We start from the raw sequence: 16,218 nt of genomic DNA on the forward strand, positions 1-16,218 counted from the left end.
CATTGCTGTGGCTCGAAATTGTTCGTCAATCATCGAAAGATAATTGCTATGAATCTATCTGACCATTACCTGACAAGTGTTATTTATATTGACACTGCTGAATTCATTTTAATGAACTTTTATATGATAATGTAGCATGATCCCATCACTGGCGACCTAGAGTCATGGCCGGATTTGTATCAGAGAACACATCATAGGACATTAGGGGAGTGGTGCCAGGGTGCGAAGATGAAACATGTAAGTCAAGCAGATTATTTAGTTCATTATCTTATTCAAAGCATCAATTGTATTCTTATTTCTTCATTTTCATGACTAAAAATAGGCAAAGATGCTTGGGCTGAGGGATGCACCCATTGCAGAGGGCAGTCAGCCGATGACGGATGATGAGATCTGCACTCAGGTGCTTGGGCAACGATTGGATGGTTGGTTGAATGGTCTTGGGAGTGGATACGTCGCCCCAACATCATCATCTTCTTTTAGTGCGGCGTCTCATGCTGAGATTGACTGAGAGCATCAAGCCGCCGAGGCTCGAAAGGAGGCGATGGTTATCCAGATTCAAATGATGGAAGCAGAGAACCAGCAATTGAAAGAAAAGATGTCGAACTAAGAAGTAGAGATGCAAGCCATGAAGAATTGGAACGTGCAGATCGAACAAATGATGCACCAATCCCGTCCAGATGATGCGGGTGACTCCTCTCATTAGAAAGTATGTAAAAGCTAGTGACAATTAATTGAAATAGAAAATGCATGAGGATTTCAATTAGAATAAATATTTTATCCTTTTTTTTTTACTTTCAAAATACATCAATAGATATTTAATAATTATTGGTATAATGTTATGGTCTGCCTGTCTAATCAATGACCTCATTAGAGTGACTTTCACCTTTGTGCATGATCCATATATGATAGCATCTCTAGGGTAGTTTTGTTACCAAATGTAATAGTCTCAAGCCATATTTTGATGAGTTATTATCAATTTTAGTCCCCAATCTCACAATTTTGTCCTATAAAAGGTATCTCACATAATTGTAGCGTGAACAGAATTCTTAAGTACACATTCAATATAGAACTAAGATATGGTAGATAGATCAAATGGATATGTAGAGAATGGTCCTCTGCATCTCTACCAAATGAGACAATCCTTGGCCTCTCCTAAAGAAGATAAATTATTAAATTAGGTTTCCTAACCTTCTAAAAGAGGTGGAGAATTATGGAAGAATGATAGGTATAAATTTGGGATCTTCAACCCCCTTATGTACAAGATGTCCTACGTAAAAGCTACTATTCCCAAAATTTGAGAATATCTATTTCTTTCTTATTACATGTTAAATAAAATAATTAAAAATATACCAAGAATAACTATTCCCTTAATTTCCAAAATTTAACTATTTTCCATCTAATTTGAAGGAATAACTATTCCCTCAAACCAAGAAAACCATAAGAATATTATTATCATAGGAATACACCTACAATATTGAATACCCACAATTTTAAGTTAATAGGCAGGATCCAACAGTATATTTATGGAATTGAAGAGAGGATGGAAGTAATACAAGGATAGAAAATTAAGTCAGAGAGGAAGCACATGAAAACTATCAAATTCACAATAGTAAAGTATTCATTTCATAAAAATGTTGCTGAATTAGCAAACTACTGAAAAAGTTAACAAATAGCAAACAGTTCATCAATCCAGCTTAATAAGCATCCAAACAACCTGCAGTAGCCACGAAAGAACCCCAGGATAGGTCCTAGCCTGTCCAAAAGCCTCTTGTAGATTCGCCTAAAGCATGAAGAACAAACTAAACCTCATATAAAAATCACCAAGCCTACTGTATATGTTGCTCGCCTCATCCTCCAGCATAGGATAAGCAACTACCAATGCATCTTGAGCTCCAATATACAGTGAGTTATGAGTCTTCCAGTAAACTTCCCTAACCTTTCTTATAGGATGGAAGAGCCCCTGCAGACAATAGTTCAGGATTGCAGCTGCACCCAAGGCAACCCTCATTCCTTCTATGGCTTCCATGACAGCATTAATAACATGCGGAGAAGTCTCAAATATGTTTGGCCATACATAATTCAGCAAGTGTACTAAAGCATCCTCACAACCTAAACCAGCCACTCCCAAAGTCATGTGCTTAACAGCAGATGCAGCAATTTTCCTATGTAGTAAATATTTATCCATGAGAGCATCCTCAAGTAGTGGAGTGACTTCATAAATATAATCTTTACCCATTTCACCAATGTACTCAAAAAGAAAAGAGAATGATTTTAAAAAACCATTCTGCACATTGAGTTCTAGTACACGATACTCATTCATTAATGCTGGTAGTACTATAGAAGGAGAACACGAATCTGCAACTACTGCAATTGCCACAGTAGCACACACGCGGTTCTGACACTCTTGCACTTTGAGATTGTTTAATAATGTTACTAGGACATCTTGTGATTCAATGGCTTTTGCAATGTAGCCAAATGTGTTCACAGTTGCTCGTCGGATACCTTTTTTTATGGGCTTTAAGCATCTCAAAAAGCTCAACACAAATCCTCATCCATTCTCTTGCTGGGACAAATTCAGCCCCACGGTTAGTAATTCGATCAATAAGATCAATACAATTTTCCTACACCTTCTCATGCCGATTCTTCAAGATTGGGGTCAGATAAGGAAGAAAATCCTTTATCGGAGGAGTCATTTTTGTCATACCAATAACATTGACAATAGCTTTAAGAGCCCCCAGTATTGATCTGAAAACTTCCCGATACTCTTCTCCCAAATATTCGTACAAGACAACCCCAAGATGACCCATCAGTTGTTCTTCTTGGCACTGTTTCATGACAACAGCAATCCTTGAAATAAGATCAACAACTTGCTACCTAATCAAACTATAAAACACTAGTTAGGAGGAAAAACAAAACCTTGCCTTGGAGTTGAGAGGCAAACATGCAAACACTAGCCATTCAATACTCTTCATCCTCATACCCTAACTATAACTCCATTCACAACCTAATCATGGCACTCTTGGGTATTGACTCCCTTTCTTTGGACATTCCAATTGGAAGCCCCTTTTGACCTCTTGATATGAACTCCAAAAAATTTATTGTTGCTCATTTCCCTTGAAGGAATAGTGAGCATCAACAACCTATTGATAATTAGGCATATAATTATTTTTTTTTCTGTGTTAAAGTATGGAATACATTGTTGGCCCACTACATAGTAGCTTAAGATTTTAGATAAAGTGATCGTTTAATGCGGTGTACTCAAGCCATGGTTTCCATGAGGTTGTGTTCGAGTATTACTGCCATGTCCATTGTAAGTAAAAACACTACCTTGTTCCAAATATTGTTTTTCTATATTGTTCATCTCTCCATGTGCAATTGGGCTACATGTGCAAGGAGTGTAGCCTTGATGTACATTGTTGGCCGACAACCCAACAAATTTAGCTTATAGGTAAAGCAAATCATTTTGGAACAATAGAGACAACTAGAATTATATCTCCTTCTTGTAGTTGACTAAGAAGAATTATCTTCCATAAGATGCCTCGTGGGACTTCACTTTACTAGAGCTTGCTTAAGAAGTTTGTGTTGTTGTGCTGGTTTATGCCACCAAGGACATGCATATCCCTTGAGGCTGAATTTATTGTAGGAAGAGATCAATTTTTTGCCTCGAAGAGGAAAAAAGAAACTCTACAATTATGAACACATATGGATACAACAGGAAAGAGAGGAGACACCAAACAACCCTTCAGATTTTACGCCTAAAACTTTAAGAAAAAAATGGAAACAAGTGCCAATTTTTGCAGACACCATCTTTAATTGAAATAATTGAAGTTAAACTTTTTTTTATAGCTCCAAACTAAGAAATAGCATGCGCAGTAAGTTCTTCATGTATGATCTTTTAACAGTTGAAGATTTGGGGTTAAGCAAGAAATACCAAAAATTCAGCAAGGCAATATGCAATCAGCCTTGAAAAACAATTAAACATCCCTGACTTCCAAATGGGCAAAATTCAGTAACAGAAAGCAATCAATATCTAGGATGATGAAAACATCCTGACTTAAAAATGGAATATTTTGTTTATAGCACAAAAATGGGAAAATTCCAGCAACACGACAAAAAATCAATGTTCTACTATGATAAGAAAAATTTCCCGTAACACAGCAAATAATTAGTCCTCCAAAATGATAAAGTCATAAACCCCACCACACCCAGTCCTTCATCCAATGAATCGGTCAGATCTCGAAATCCATAAGACATATAGAGACTCCATCCCAATGAAAGTTTTATTCTTGGCCAACCAAATTTCTGAGAAAATTGGCGAAGAAAATTTCCAGTTTCCCAAAAAAAAAAAAAAAAGGCTGAAAATTGGCCTGGTTGTGGGCAAAAACAACCCATATCTTCTTTCGAAGCCGAAGTAAATTATAGAAACAAAAGGGCTAAGCCCATAAAACCCATATTCTGATAAGGAAAATAATAATAAAATTATAGCCTTCCTGGAAATTTAATAGGGTTCGATCAAAAAAGGAAACAATTTCAAGTGAACAAGGCTGAATTTATTGTAGGAAGAGATCAATTTTTTTATTGTTTGAAGAAAAATATCACATGCACAATTTATTTTCTTGAAGAGGGTACCTCAATTTAAAGACACGATAGTCAAACTATTGCATGAACTATCAATTTCTTGTGGATATGGTAAAAATACTGGAACCAAAGTCAAATTCATATGGAAGTCAATGTCTTGGCCAACTTCACACAGACTAGGGCCGGTGTTTCAATCCATGCACATTGCTGACATATGTGGCATGTGTTCCTTTTTGTTTTTATTACTTTAATTTGTTTTTTAATAATTTCCTTGTAGTGATTTATTTTTTGAGTTCAAGAACCTTTAAAGGATTCATTGAATAATTGTATCTTCCAATGTGTATGAATTTCTAGTCTAGTTTAAGATTTCTTTATTTCATTTTTTTGGACTTCCTAAATACCTTGAATATTTGTGAACTTTCACAAATATTTGATCTTAGGAGGCAAAAATATAAGAAAAAACAAGCTTAAAGACCAAATAAATCTAGAAGTCTTGTTCAAATTTGAGGGGGGATGCCTTGGGATCTCAATTAGCCTTTTCGGTCAAAACTGAGGTTTGATTTTTAGTTTTTTTTACATTATTATTCCATGGATTTGTATTATTCAAGCTTCCTTGAACTTTTGAAATTAATAGTGTTGGTAATTTCAAAATTCTAGGCAGGGACCTTGTATTTTGGACTTGGATATTTTCTAAGCCAGTGTTTCCTGCATTATTAAGTTGTCGATAACATCATTTAATTTTTCTAGTGCTTCCTTGCTTCATATTTATAGGTTGATATATGACCTTCCTTTTAAGAAGTTATAGCTCCTTCTAGGGCTGCAAATGAGTCGAGCCGAGCTTTGCATTGCTCAAGCTTATTCATTAAATATTTGAGCTCAAGCTTGAGCCACACTCAGACTGAGCTTTAATATTCTAGCTCAAGCTTTTTTATTATGCAAATGAACGAACTCACGAGCCCTTACTGAGCCGAGCTATTGAGGTGCTCACTAACTACTTGATTCTTTTGGAACCTCTCATTTTGAGAGATAAGAGGTTCTTATTAGGCAAGAGGGTGAAAGGGACTCTTACTAATAGTGCCTTAAGAGTTTTATTGCCTCGCCAAGCTAGCCTATTGGCCTTGAGCATATGAGGCTTATCACTAAATTAAGGTATGGAGTTTGAGCTGAATAATCCTATGCATAAATAGTCCCTACTTCTAAGCCCACTGCATTCTATCAAGGCTAATTCAACCTTATTAAACTAGCCCATAAATGGTTCTTTTCAAGTCTATTAAACGATTCCATGCAGTTGAGCCACTCATGAACTGAGCCTATCCATGTTTAGGCTTGGCTGGCTTAGTAAACAAGCCACAAAGTTGGAATTGGGAGTTGCTCCTTTACATAATGAATGAGTTTGAACGTGCTTTTATTGAGCCGAGCTTCCAAGCGGCTTGGTTCATTTGCAGCCCTAGCCCCTGCACACCTTGATTTTTCAGTCATGTTGATGGTATATTTAAAAGTTTTCTTATAGAACCAAGACTTGCAACTTAATAGATAGTTTATTGATTCCCCTGATAAAAAAGAAAGTAAGCATCCTCAAATTCTTTCAGTTAGGGTTCCCATGGAAAATGTCATTTGAGCTCCAGAAAATTGCTGCGATTAATATAAACACTACTGAGTTAAGAGTTCAGACCAGAAAGTAGCACCATGAAGCACACAGCATATAGAGTGTTGCACCATCATAACATGTGATGGGAGTTTAAAAGGCCTAGCAGAAGATTCAAGTACATGACATAAGATGAGTTCTATTAGCTGCTACAACTGGAAATGTCCAATACTATCACACTCAAAATCCTTTCCCTTCTCACTTGAGATTGAATGTATTCAACATACACACAATTGAACCATCCCTCGAAGGCCGACAACAGATGGACCTCACATCACAATTCCTATTAACACATGACATGAGAACACTCAAGATTATCTTTACTTTACTCATAAATAAACCACCATGAATAATAATTGTCCTGGCCCTTTCAAGAAAAAAAACTTTAGAGGAAAAAAACTAGAACAATTAAATATGCATAAAGGACAGCCTGATGCACAAAGTTCCTGCAAATGTGTGGTCCGAAGAAGGATCTGATCATGATGAAAATCTATAATATGCAGCCGAGAATGTTTCCACACAACCTGTAACCTCCAGATCTCACAGCAACTTCTCCACTTCAACAAACAAATATGCATATGGTATCAAAATCCACCAACCCATCCAACAAACTGCTTGCACTTCATCACATTCTCCACCTCAACCCTCTGGTCATTACCATGAATTAACCCATCTCAATGTTTGGGCCTAGAAAACACCACCACTATCATGTTTCTTTTGTTTTGTAGAATGGATTGTGACCAGAATGAGATAAAATAAACTTTTGAATAGAGAAGATCAACAAAACCAATGATATATTTGATTCCATGATGCCCAAGTCAAGTCCATTCTTATGGAAAGAATGCATAATAAATGGTTTTCAAAGAAGATGTTGCAAACTCAAGAAGCAACCAAAGCAATTTTGCAAACCTAGAGAAATCCTTGTCAATAAAACATAAACGCAAGATACCTCAATATATGTTCAAACAATATAAGAACCATCATATTCAATGGCAGCATGTGTGCCTACACCAATTGCAACTCATTCATCTTGATACAAAAGGTTCTCTAACATAAATAAGCTTTTTCTCTCATTGGGTCATGAATTTATTCATGATTTGGGGCCTGCCTATATTATGAATTGAATTAAGATATGAGCACGCATTTTGTGATGGTTTGAATTGTTGGAGGGTCATCACATGATAAGTTTGAAGTAGTCTTATTTAAGCCTATAGCATAAATTTACATTGCTTCTACGTGCCATGTCAATGTATGTTGTCCAACCATCCACATGTTGCCTCTCGTGTTACATGCAAATGTTAATGCATCTTGCCTCGTGTGCAGCGGAGAGGAGGAATCATTAGACCATATTTTCTTACTCTCTGTTTTTTTCTCAAAGAGTCTAGTTTGCTTCTCCTCTTCAATCAGAACTCTTGGGGGGATTGTTTTGGTGCTATTGAATCTCTAAAACTTAATAAATCTGCTACGGGTTCATGATGTAATCGGAAAAGCAAGGAACACAATTATCTTTCAAAAGAAAGAGTTGTCTCCTCTCCAAACGATTAATGATTTTTTCTAGGCTTTGAAACTACAGATTGCCCCTCTTCTGGGTGTTCCAATTAGGCAGATTACAACACCTTTTTTCAGTTTCAATGAATGAATCAGATCTAATGAATTTGATCTCATTGTTTCATGTGCTACTGCTTGGCTGCCACTGTGTTCCACTACTGCAGGCACTATGTTCAGGAATCACCATGTGTCAACTGAGATATATAAGAAATTAAGATTAGATTTACAACAAGATGAACTTTTGCACAACAGATTGTTCAACTACTGCTGCAGAAACTTGATCTTTTTTGCAATTGCAAACATATACTGCTCAATTATGTGCTTTAATTCAACAGCACAAATTAAAGCAATCAATAACAGAAAAAAATTCTCCTATCGTAGTTCCTACATCATATGATTAATTTAATAGAGCAATGATTGAATTTAGTGAGCAGCTCCATGGTAAATACATAGTCGCTTACATATAAATGAAATTGACATCATGTAAGAATGATTTCTATTTGCATTTTTAGTAATGATTTCAGGTTTTTTTGGCATATCAAAAGCTAAGAAACCCATAAATAAATATAGATTGTGTGGTATTCAACAACATGTATGTATAATTTGATGGTTTTTTCATCTCTTGCACCTAAATGTTCCTTTTCATATTTGTTAAGAATGGAAAGCTACCTTTTTATGTCCGCTATTTCTAAAATTACATATATCATATGACATACATTCTTCACATTTACTTTCTTATTTCAAGCTTCTTTCACATCCTAACTATATAAGAAAGATTTTAGTTGTGTTCCTTGGTGCTTAGGGCTCAGTTATGGCTTCCATGAGCCTTTAGGGTATGTTGATTGATGTTCAGTGCCGTCTAATGTTTTAGACAAGCTTCTTTGTTTTCTAAACAAATTAATTGTTATTGTCAAGTGATTCATTTTTTGGTTTGCATTTAAGATACATATATATATATCGTTGTTTTGATTCCTTTGTTCATAATAGACCCTATTGTCTTCTTTGTCTGTTTGCTTATAGCTTGTCTTAATTCTGATTACTACAAATACTTGTTATGGTTATCTAACTGGTCTACAAAAAATAATGTTTTCTTGTGTTCTATATTTGTTACTGAAGCAAATGAAGTAACTTGTAGTTAATTGTGAGCAAAATAAAAATCATGTCCTTGATTGCAAGCTACTCTCACATGGCTTTCATTGCTTCATACTGCCAAGTCATGAAATGCACCAAAACAGTTTGGCTTCATGAGAATAGGAATGTTGGCATGCATATATAAGAACAACACGGTGTAGTAATTGTCCAAGTATATATCAATTTTTTTTCTACTTGGCAATATAGGCTCACCTATGTGAGAACTGTGTAATTTGATTAATGTTTATAATGTTATATTTACAACTTCAAGGCCATCAAAATGTAAGCTTATTTTAGCCATGATACCTTCCATCTAACTGGTTAAATTTCACAGTATGTCCTTCAAAGCCTCAAGGTTGTGGTGGCAGTCCAAAATACAACTTCAATGCATTACCTCAGCATAAGACAACTTACAAAAGGCTCTAACATCTCTCTGTAATCTTAATGAAACAAACATGGATTCTAGTCCTATTTGTGATAATGAAGCTAAAATTCTATTCATTGTATGTGCTTCTTCATCATGATTCTATCACCCACCCCATTGATCTCTTTATTTATTGCCGTCATTAAGTTATTTTATTCATCCTTGTAGCCCTTCCACTGAATCCCTACATACATGAGTGTAGCCTTTTATAATTTGCAAGAAGGCTCTGTCATTTTGGTTTTGTAATGTGCCTTCTTCTATTATCAAGTCAAAGGAAATATCTTTTATCCAGACAGTTTTGATGCAACCTTAAAGTATTCGTTTATAGTTGCGTGTACAATCTTAGCATGAGTTCAAGACCTAAAAACCTATGTGGTTTGATTGCTTGAAACTTATATTGTTTCTTGTACCAATTGGTGCCCTCTATGTGATGTTAGGTGTATTTATTTTGTGTTTAGGATTAATGGATTTAATTGGTCTTTCAATGTTTCATACTATTTGGTTTAGCAAAAATTGAAATTTGTATTACATTGTTGTGTTTGTTTCTCCTAGAAAATTACCTATGGATGTTTTGTTGTTTGGGTTGCATTTTTGGAAATTTGAACTTTATAGTACTTGTAGTATTCCTTTTTAGTGGAAATGATTTTACCTTCATTTTTTTTACCAAACATGCATCAAAGTTCATTCTGAAAACACCAAGCAAATATTGAAAACCCAGAAAAACAGCAATAAAACCTAGAAAAATGAGAGCAAGAAACCCAGAGAACACAGCATGAGAACTCAAAGAAACAGCAAGAAACCACACCCAAAAAAAAAAAAAAAACAGCAAGAAAACCCAGAAAAAGGCAAGAAACCAAAAAAAATAGCAAAGCATTAAGTCAACGATTTTGGTCCTAGATCAAAACTTCGTGCAACACAATAACTCCACATGCTTGCTGGTAAAGAACAAAAAGAACAATTGATTTTGGGAGTTGCACAACAATATTATTCAATTGCAGTGATCTTTTTATTTATTTATTTATTTAATTTTACGCTTACATTCAAAGGCTCGACAAGGCCTAAATTAAGAAGCACATGTAGCTAGCCTAAGTTAGGCTAAGAATTAGACCGAAAGTAACAATCTACCAACCAAAAGCTAAGTTCTCAAAACCCACGACACAAACACCCTCTATTAGCAACATACAAAAAACTCAACATGACTAGTTTGACCCTCTTATGATTTTCAAACTCTAGGTACTCAATCTATGGAAACGAGCAAGTAGATTACATATATATATATATATATATATATATATATATATTTTAATTTTCACTCCGCAATTGATTAACACAGACTGCCAAAATGGTTATTTCAAACATTTCTTAAATCCTTCTGTAGAACATGATTGATGATGCTCATAAAACTTTCGCCCACTTTGAACTGCCTACATAGTTTGGCCATACTATTCGTATTTGCATGAAATTTTTGGATTGATTTAGGATAAGGCCATTTCATTTCCATTTTGCATCACAAGAGTTGCAATTCAAATATAAACGATGAAGATTGAAAAGAAAAACTTTGATCTTAGTAGTTAATATCTTATATTATTATTAAAATTTGATTTTTTAAAGGATAATATAATTTAGCCTTTTGTACACTTCTATACTTCAAATATATATATATATATATATATATAATATTATTTAATATCATATTTATAGGATAATTTATTTCTGTATCGAAGGTGGGGAGAATTAAATAGTTGGGGATGCAGTATAAATTAAGAGGAGAAGGGGGGGGGGGAGGTGGGCAGTCAATGATTGTTACATTTTTTTTTTAATATTTAATTAGTTTTATTATTAAATTGTGTTATGCTTTTCCTACTGTCATATAGAATACAAGCTTGAGATTGACCATGAGAACATATGGCAAATTAAGCTTTTCCAACTCTTAAAATAAAGATTCCTTCTCTGGTTTGAGATTTGTTTAGGAGTTCATCTCCTCTTCTCCGCCGTGAGCGACTCTTATGGGTGTTGTCTAGCTTGTGGTAGTTTGTTGATGTAAAGACTAAAGACAATTACATACTGTTTCTTGTAAATTGTTGTTGCTATTCTGATTCTTCTTCTAATTGGTTTTCAAGTGAAGATACTATAATGATGTTGTGTGTGTATGTGATCACCTAGCCCTGCTTGCAAATGCTTCTAGTTGCTGCAACATTGTTTATTGAGTGTTAGCACGGCTGCTTAAGTGCCTGCAGTTATTCGTTGTGGACTATGTGGTCAAAGCGAACCTTGGAGAGGCTATTTATATCTATGATTCCTCCTAGAATACTGAATTATGTAGTCCTGACTACTTTTTGAACTTAACCTTTGAAGTTCTATAGTGTTTCTTTGTGCTAGTGTGTGCTGCCTAATTTGCATTGTTGCTGTGTTTTTCATTCTTTGTATTGGTGTGTACTGTCTATATTGAGGGGTGGATTTTTTCATCCTCTATAAAGAAAACTTTGCTAATATTGTTTATATTCAAATTGCTGCAATCAAACTGATTGTGAAAAGTGGAAACTTAAAAGGGTTAGGTGGGTAGAGCTATAAGCTTGACTCGTGTCTATGCTCTCTAGATCTCCTCACTTTCTATATTGGCATTGGATTGAAATTAGAAAGTAGTAAAAAATAAATTTAAATCAAAATGATATATAAATATAAGAGTTTAGGACCATAAGGCTTAGAAGAAGCCTATGCTACTATTTGTCACCATGGGAGAAAGAGAAGGAGACTACACTTTTGGCAGACTATTGTTACAATTTGATGTTTCCTTTCACAATGATGTGATTTATTTTTTATGCCTGTATATGTGTTAGGTAGTGATTTATTTTCAAAAACCGTATACTATTTTTTTAAAATTTCTTAATTTGTAGGGTTTGCAATTGTGACAACGTCAGGACTATGTCATGCAGCTCGGATGCAACTTTTCACTTTTTTTGTTATCTGAACAAATGAAATGTATTTAAATTTGAATTTGTATAATGTGTTTGTATTTAAATTTGAGTTTTTATAATATATTTGTATTTGAATTTGAATATGTATAATATATTTGTATTTAAATTTGAATTAGAATTTTCAATAATTTATGAATTTTATTGCAATTATGGTTTAATGTTATGTATAAGAAAATGTAATTAAATCATAGATTTTATAGGAATTAATAATTGGAAAAAAAATTAACTTCACTACCAATTGTGAAATTTAAGTATTAGTGACGGTTTAAATCCATAAGTGATGGTTCTGTAGAGCAATAGTGACGGTTCTAAAATTGTCACTAATAATAGACCAATAGTGACGGTTTTAAAACCATCACTAATAATAGAGCAATTGTGACGGTTTTAAAATCGTCACTAATAATAGAGCAATAGTGACGGTTTTAAAACCGTCACTAATAATTGAGCATTAGTGATGATTTTAAAACCGTCACTAATAATAGAGCAATAGTGACGAATTTAAAACTGTCACTAATACTGTGGTTTTAGTGATGACTTTTGGTCGATCTGGTGTAGAATCTATAGTGACGGGCTTAGGGTCTTTAGTGATGGTTTTTATCCGTCACTAATACTCTATTATTAGTGATGGTTTTAATCTGTCACTAGAACTCTATTATTAGTGACAGTTTAAAAAATTTGTCACTAATAAGTATTAGTAATGGCAAGCATAGCGAAAAATTAAAAACTGTCACTAATAACCATATTTTTTGTAGTGTTAGGGTTTAGGGTTTTATGTTTTAGGGTTTAGGGTTTAGGGTTTAGGGTTTTGGATTTAGGGTTTAGGGTTTACAATTTCGAGTTTAGGGTTACGGTTTAGGGTTTAGGGTTTAGGGCTAGGATTTAGGGTTTAGTATTTAGGGTTTAGGGTTTAGGGTTTAGGGTTTAGGGTTTTTGGTTTAGGGATTAGGGTTTAGGGTTTTTTTTTAGGTTTTAGGGTTAAGGGATTGGGATTAGGGTTTAGGGTTTTATGTTTTAGGGTTTAGGGTTTAGGGTTTGGGGTTTAGGGTTTAGGGTTTAGGGTTTTTAGTTTAGGGTTTAGGATTTAGGGTTTACGGCTTAGGGTTTAGGGTTTACGGTTTAGGGTATAGGGTTTATGGTTTAGGGTTTATTGTTTCGTGTTTAGGGTCCAGGGTTTAGGGTTTAGGGTTTATGGTTTACGGTTTACGATTTAGGGTTTAGGGTTTAGTGTTTTTGGTTTAGGATTAGGGTTTTGGATTTTATGTTTTAGGGTTTAGGGTTTAGGGTTTGGGTTTTAGGTTTTAAGGTTTTTGGTTTAGGGGTTAAGGTTTAAGGCTTAGGGTTTAGGGTTTAGGGTTTTAGTGTTTAGGGTTAAGGGTTTAGGGTTTAGGGTTTAGGGTATTGGGTTTAGTTTTTAGGGTTTACAATCTATGGTTTAGGGTTCAGGGTTTAGGGTTTGTTGTTTTTTGTTTAGGGTCTAGGCTTTAGGGTTTAGTGCATAAGGTTTAGGGTTTTGGGTTTAAGGTTTAGGTTTTAGGGTTTAGGGTTTTGAGGTTAGGGTTTAGGGTTTAGGGTTGGGGTTTTTGATTTTTGGTTTAGGGTTTTATGTTTTAAGGTTTAAGGTTTAGGGTCTACAGTTTTATGTTTTAGGGTTTAGGGTTTTGGATTTAGGGTTTACGGTTTACGGTTTCAAGTTTAGGGTTAGGGTTTAGGGATTAGGGTTTAGGGTTTATGGTTTAGGGTTTGAGTTTTAGGGTTAGGCTTTAGGGTTTAGTGTTTTTAGTTTAGGGTTTAGGGTTTAGGCTTTTATGTTTTACGATTTAGGGTTTAAGGTTTAGGGTTTAGGGTTTAGGGTTTAGGGTTTTTGGGTTTAGGGCTTAGGGTTTTATGTTTAGGGTTTTTGATTTAGTGTTTAGGGTTTAAGGTTTTATGTTTAGGGTTTAGGGTTTTGGATTTAGTGCTTAGGGTTTACGGTTTCGGGTTTAGGGTGAGGGCTTAGGGTTTAGGGTATAAGGTTAGGCATTAGGGTTTTGTGTTTAGGGTTTAGGGTTTAGGGTTTAAAGTTTTATGTTTTGGGGTTTAGGGTTTAAGGTTTAGGGTTTAGGGTTTTTGGTTTAGAGTTTTGGGTTTAGGGTTTTTGATAGTAATGGTGCAACCCCCAGAGGGGGGTGAATTGGATACTTAAAAATTTGTTACCTAGGTCTACAGATTTTAACAACAATGCAATTTTGCCCAGGGTCAGTCTATGCAATCATCAAACAAACATACACGTGTAGTAAATGTAAATTGTGGAAATGTAAAGAACACACACGATATGTTATTGGGGTTTGGCCAAATGTGCCTATGTCCCCGCCTTGGCCACATCGGCACAAGGATTACCACTATAATGCTCTCTTAAATTGGTGGAGCGGCTCCTATACAACATGGTCAATTCAAGGGGCTGACCTCAACCGACGCACCTTAACAGGATGGCACACCTAGCTTTCCTAACCGGGTCTAAGCCAATCTGGGACTATTTCACAAGGCTAGTCTACCTCTTCAGGCCCGTGCTTGGAATACAACCAGTGGGTATAAATTGTTTCTACACGTAAATACGCTTCAACACAAGCAGATGTGTGCACCAATATAGCTCAGTCAATAATGCAAGCATGAATGATATGTAAATATGATCAGTACTCTAATGTGTGCTAAACACTTAATCAAGTATATATTTTCAGTCCAGATCTAGAGTGTATATTTAAACAAGATTTGAAATACAATATTTGAGTATCACAAAATTAGATCAGGGTTTCAAATATGCTAAGCAAGATAAATCAAACAAACTTAATAGGATATTTCAATGTATAAAGCAAATGGAGTTGTTTGAAAGACTAGTTTTTGTAACGGATTTTTGCACACAAAATTTAGGTTTAGGTAACATACAACAATAATGCAAGAACCAAAACCCTTAAAGTTTTTTTCACACAATATTTATCAAATGAAATCCATGGAATAACTTTAATGCTAAACTCTCAAAAAAAATCAATCAAACAAATAATCCAAGTGAGAGTTCTAGCTAAGTAGGTTAAGCACAATAGCCTTGAAATACTCACAATATTTAGAGAAATCACGAATGATAAATATATGAGTGCTTGAAAGAATATTTGGCTAATATAGGGTTTTTAGGGTTTTGAGAGTTGAAAGAATTTTTTCCCTTATCAAGTTTGCTAATCCTTGCTAATTAAGACAAATGAACTAGTATATATAGGCAAGGAGGATTTTTTGACCTTTGGGGACACAATGGGTGTAATTAGAATTGTCTAAAAGACCATTAAGAAAATTAACCCAGTTTACCCCATTAAAAAATCAGTAAAAATTATTTTAACCCGCAAGGTTCAGGTGCCTGGCCTGAGGTTTGGGTGTCCGAACAGACACAGTCAAAAATTCAACTTTAAGAGATTAGGGTGCCCGAGTAGAGGACCGGTTGGCTGAAACAAAGTCAGTAGCAAAATGGCTGAGGTTCGGGTGCCCGAAGCTAAGCTCGGTTAACCGATCCAAGCTGTTCGATCACCCGAGCCTCTAATTGAACGTAAACAAATAGTCGCCCTAGTATTTGAAAAGTGTTCTGAGGAGCACTCGAGTGCCTGAGGGGGATACGCTCAAAAGAGGTTCGGTCACCCAAAGTTAAGTGAAAATGTTGACTTTGATCGGTTGCCCAAGCTGCTTTAGACGGCATGGGTTCGGTCGCCTGAACCCACTCAACCTTTTCAATTCTAAGTTTATATTTTAGCCAATTGTAATTCCCCTGATATGAAGATTATGGGGACTTTTAGTGCATTTAGGGACCTAAAGACTTTCTATTCTACCGGGAAAAGTCCCTAAGGTTTGTGTAGGTACCTAAAGTCCAATTGTGGTCATTTTGAGCATACCTACCTACCATG

General features: G+C 35.1%; 1 pseudogene; it reads right to left on the reverse strand.

Annotated features, from left to right (window-relative positions):
- Positions 1–1,780: 1,780 nt before the first annotated feature.
- LOC131155984 (uncharacterized) lies at positions 1,781–2,693 on the reverse strand (annotated as a pseudogene).
- Between the last annotated feature and the right edge of the window lie 13,525 nt (positions 2,694–16,218).

The sequence above is a fragment of the Malania oleifera genome, chromosome 5, assembly GCF_029873635.1.
Source record: "Malania oleifera isolate guangnan ecotype guangnan chromosome 5, ASM2987363v1, whole genome shotgun sequence".
In the NCBI taxonomy this organism is placed as follows: Eukaryota; Viridiplantae; Streptophyta; class Magnoliopsida; order Santalales; family Ximeniaceae; genus Malania; species Malania oleifera.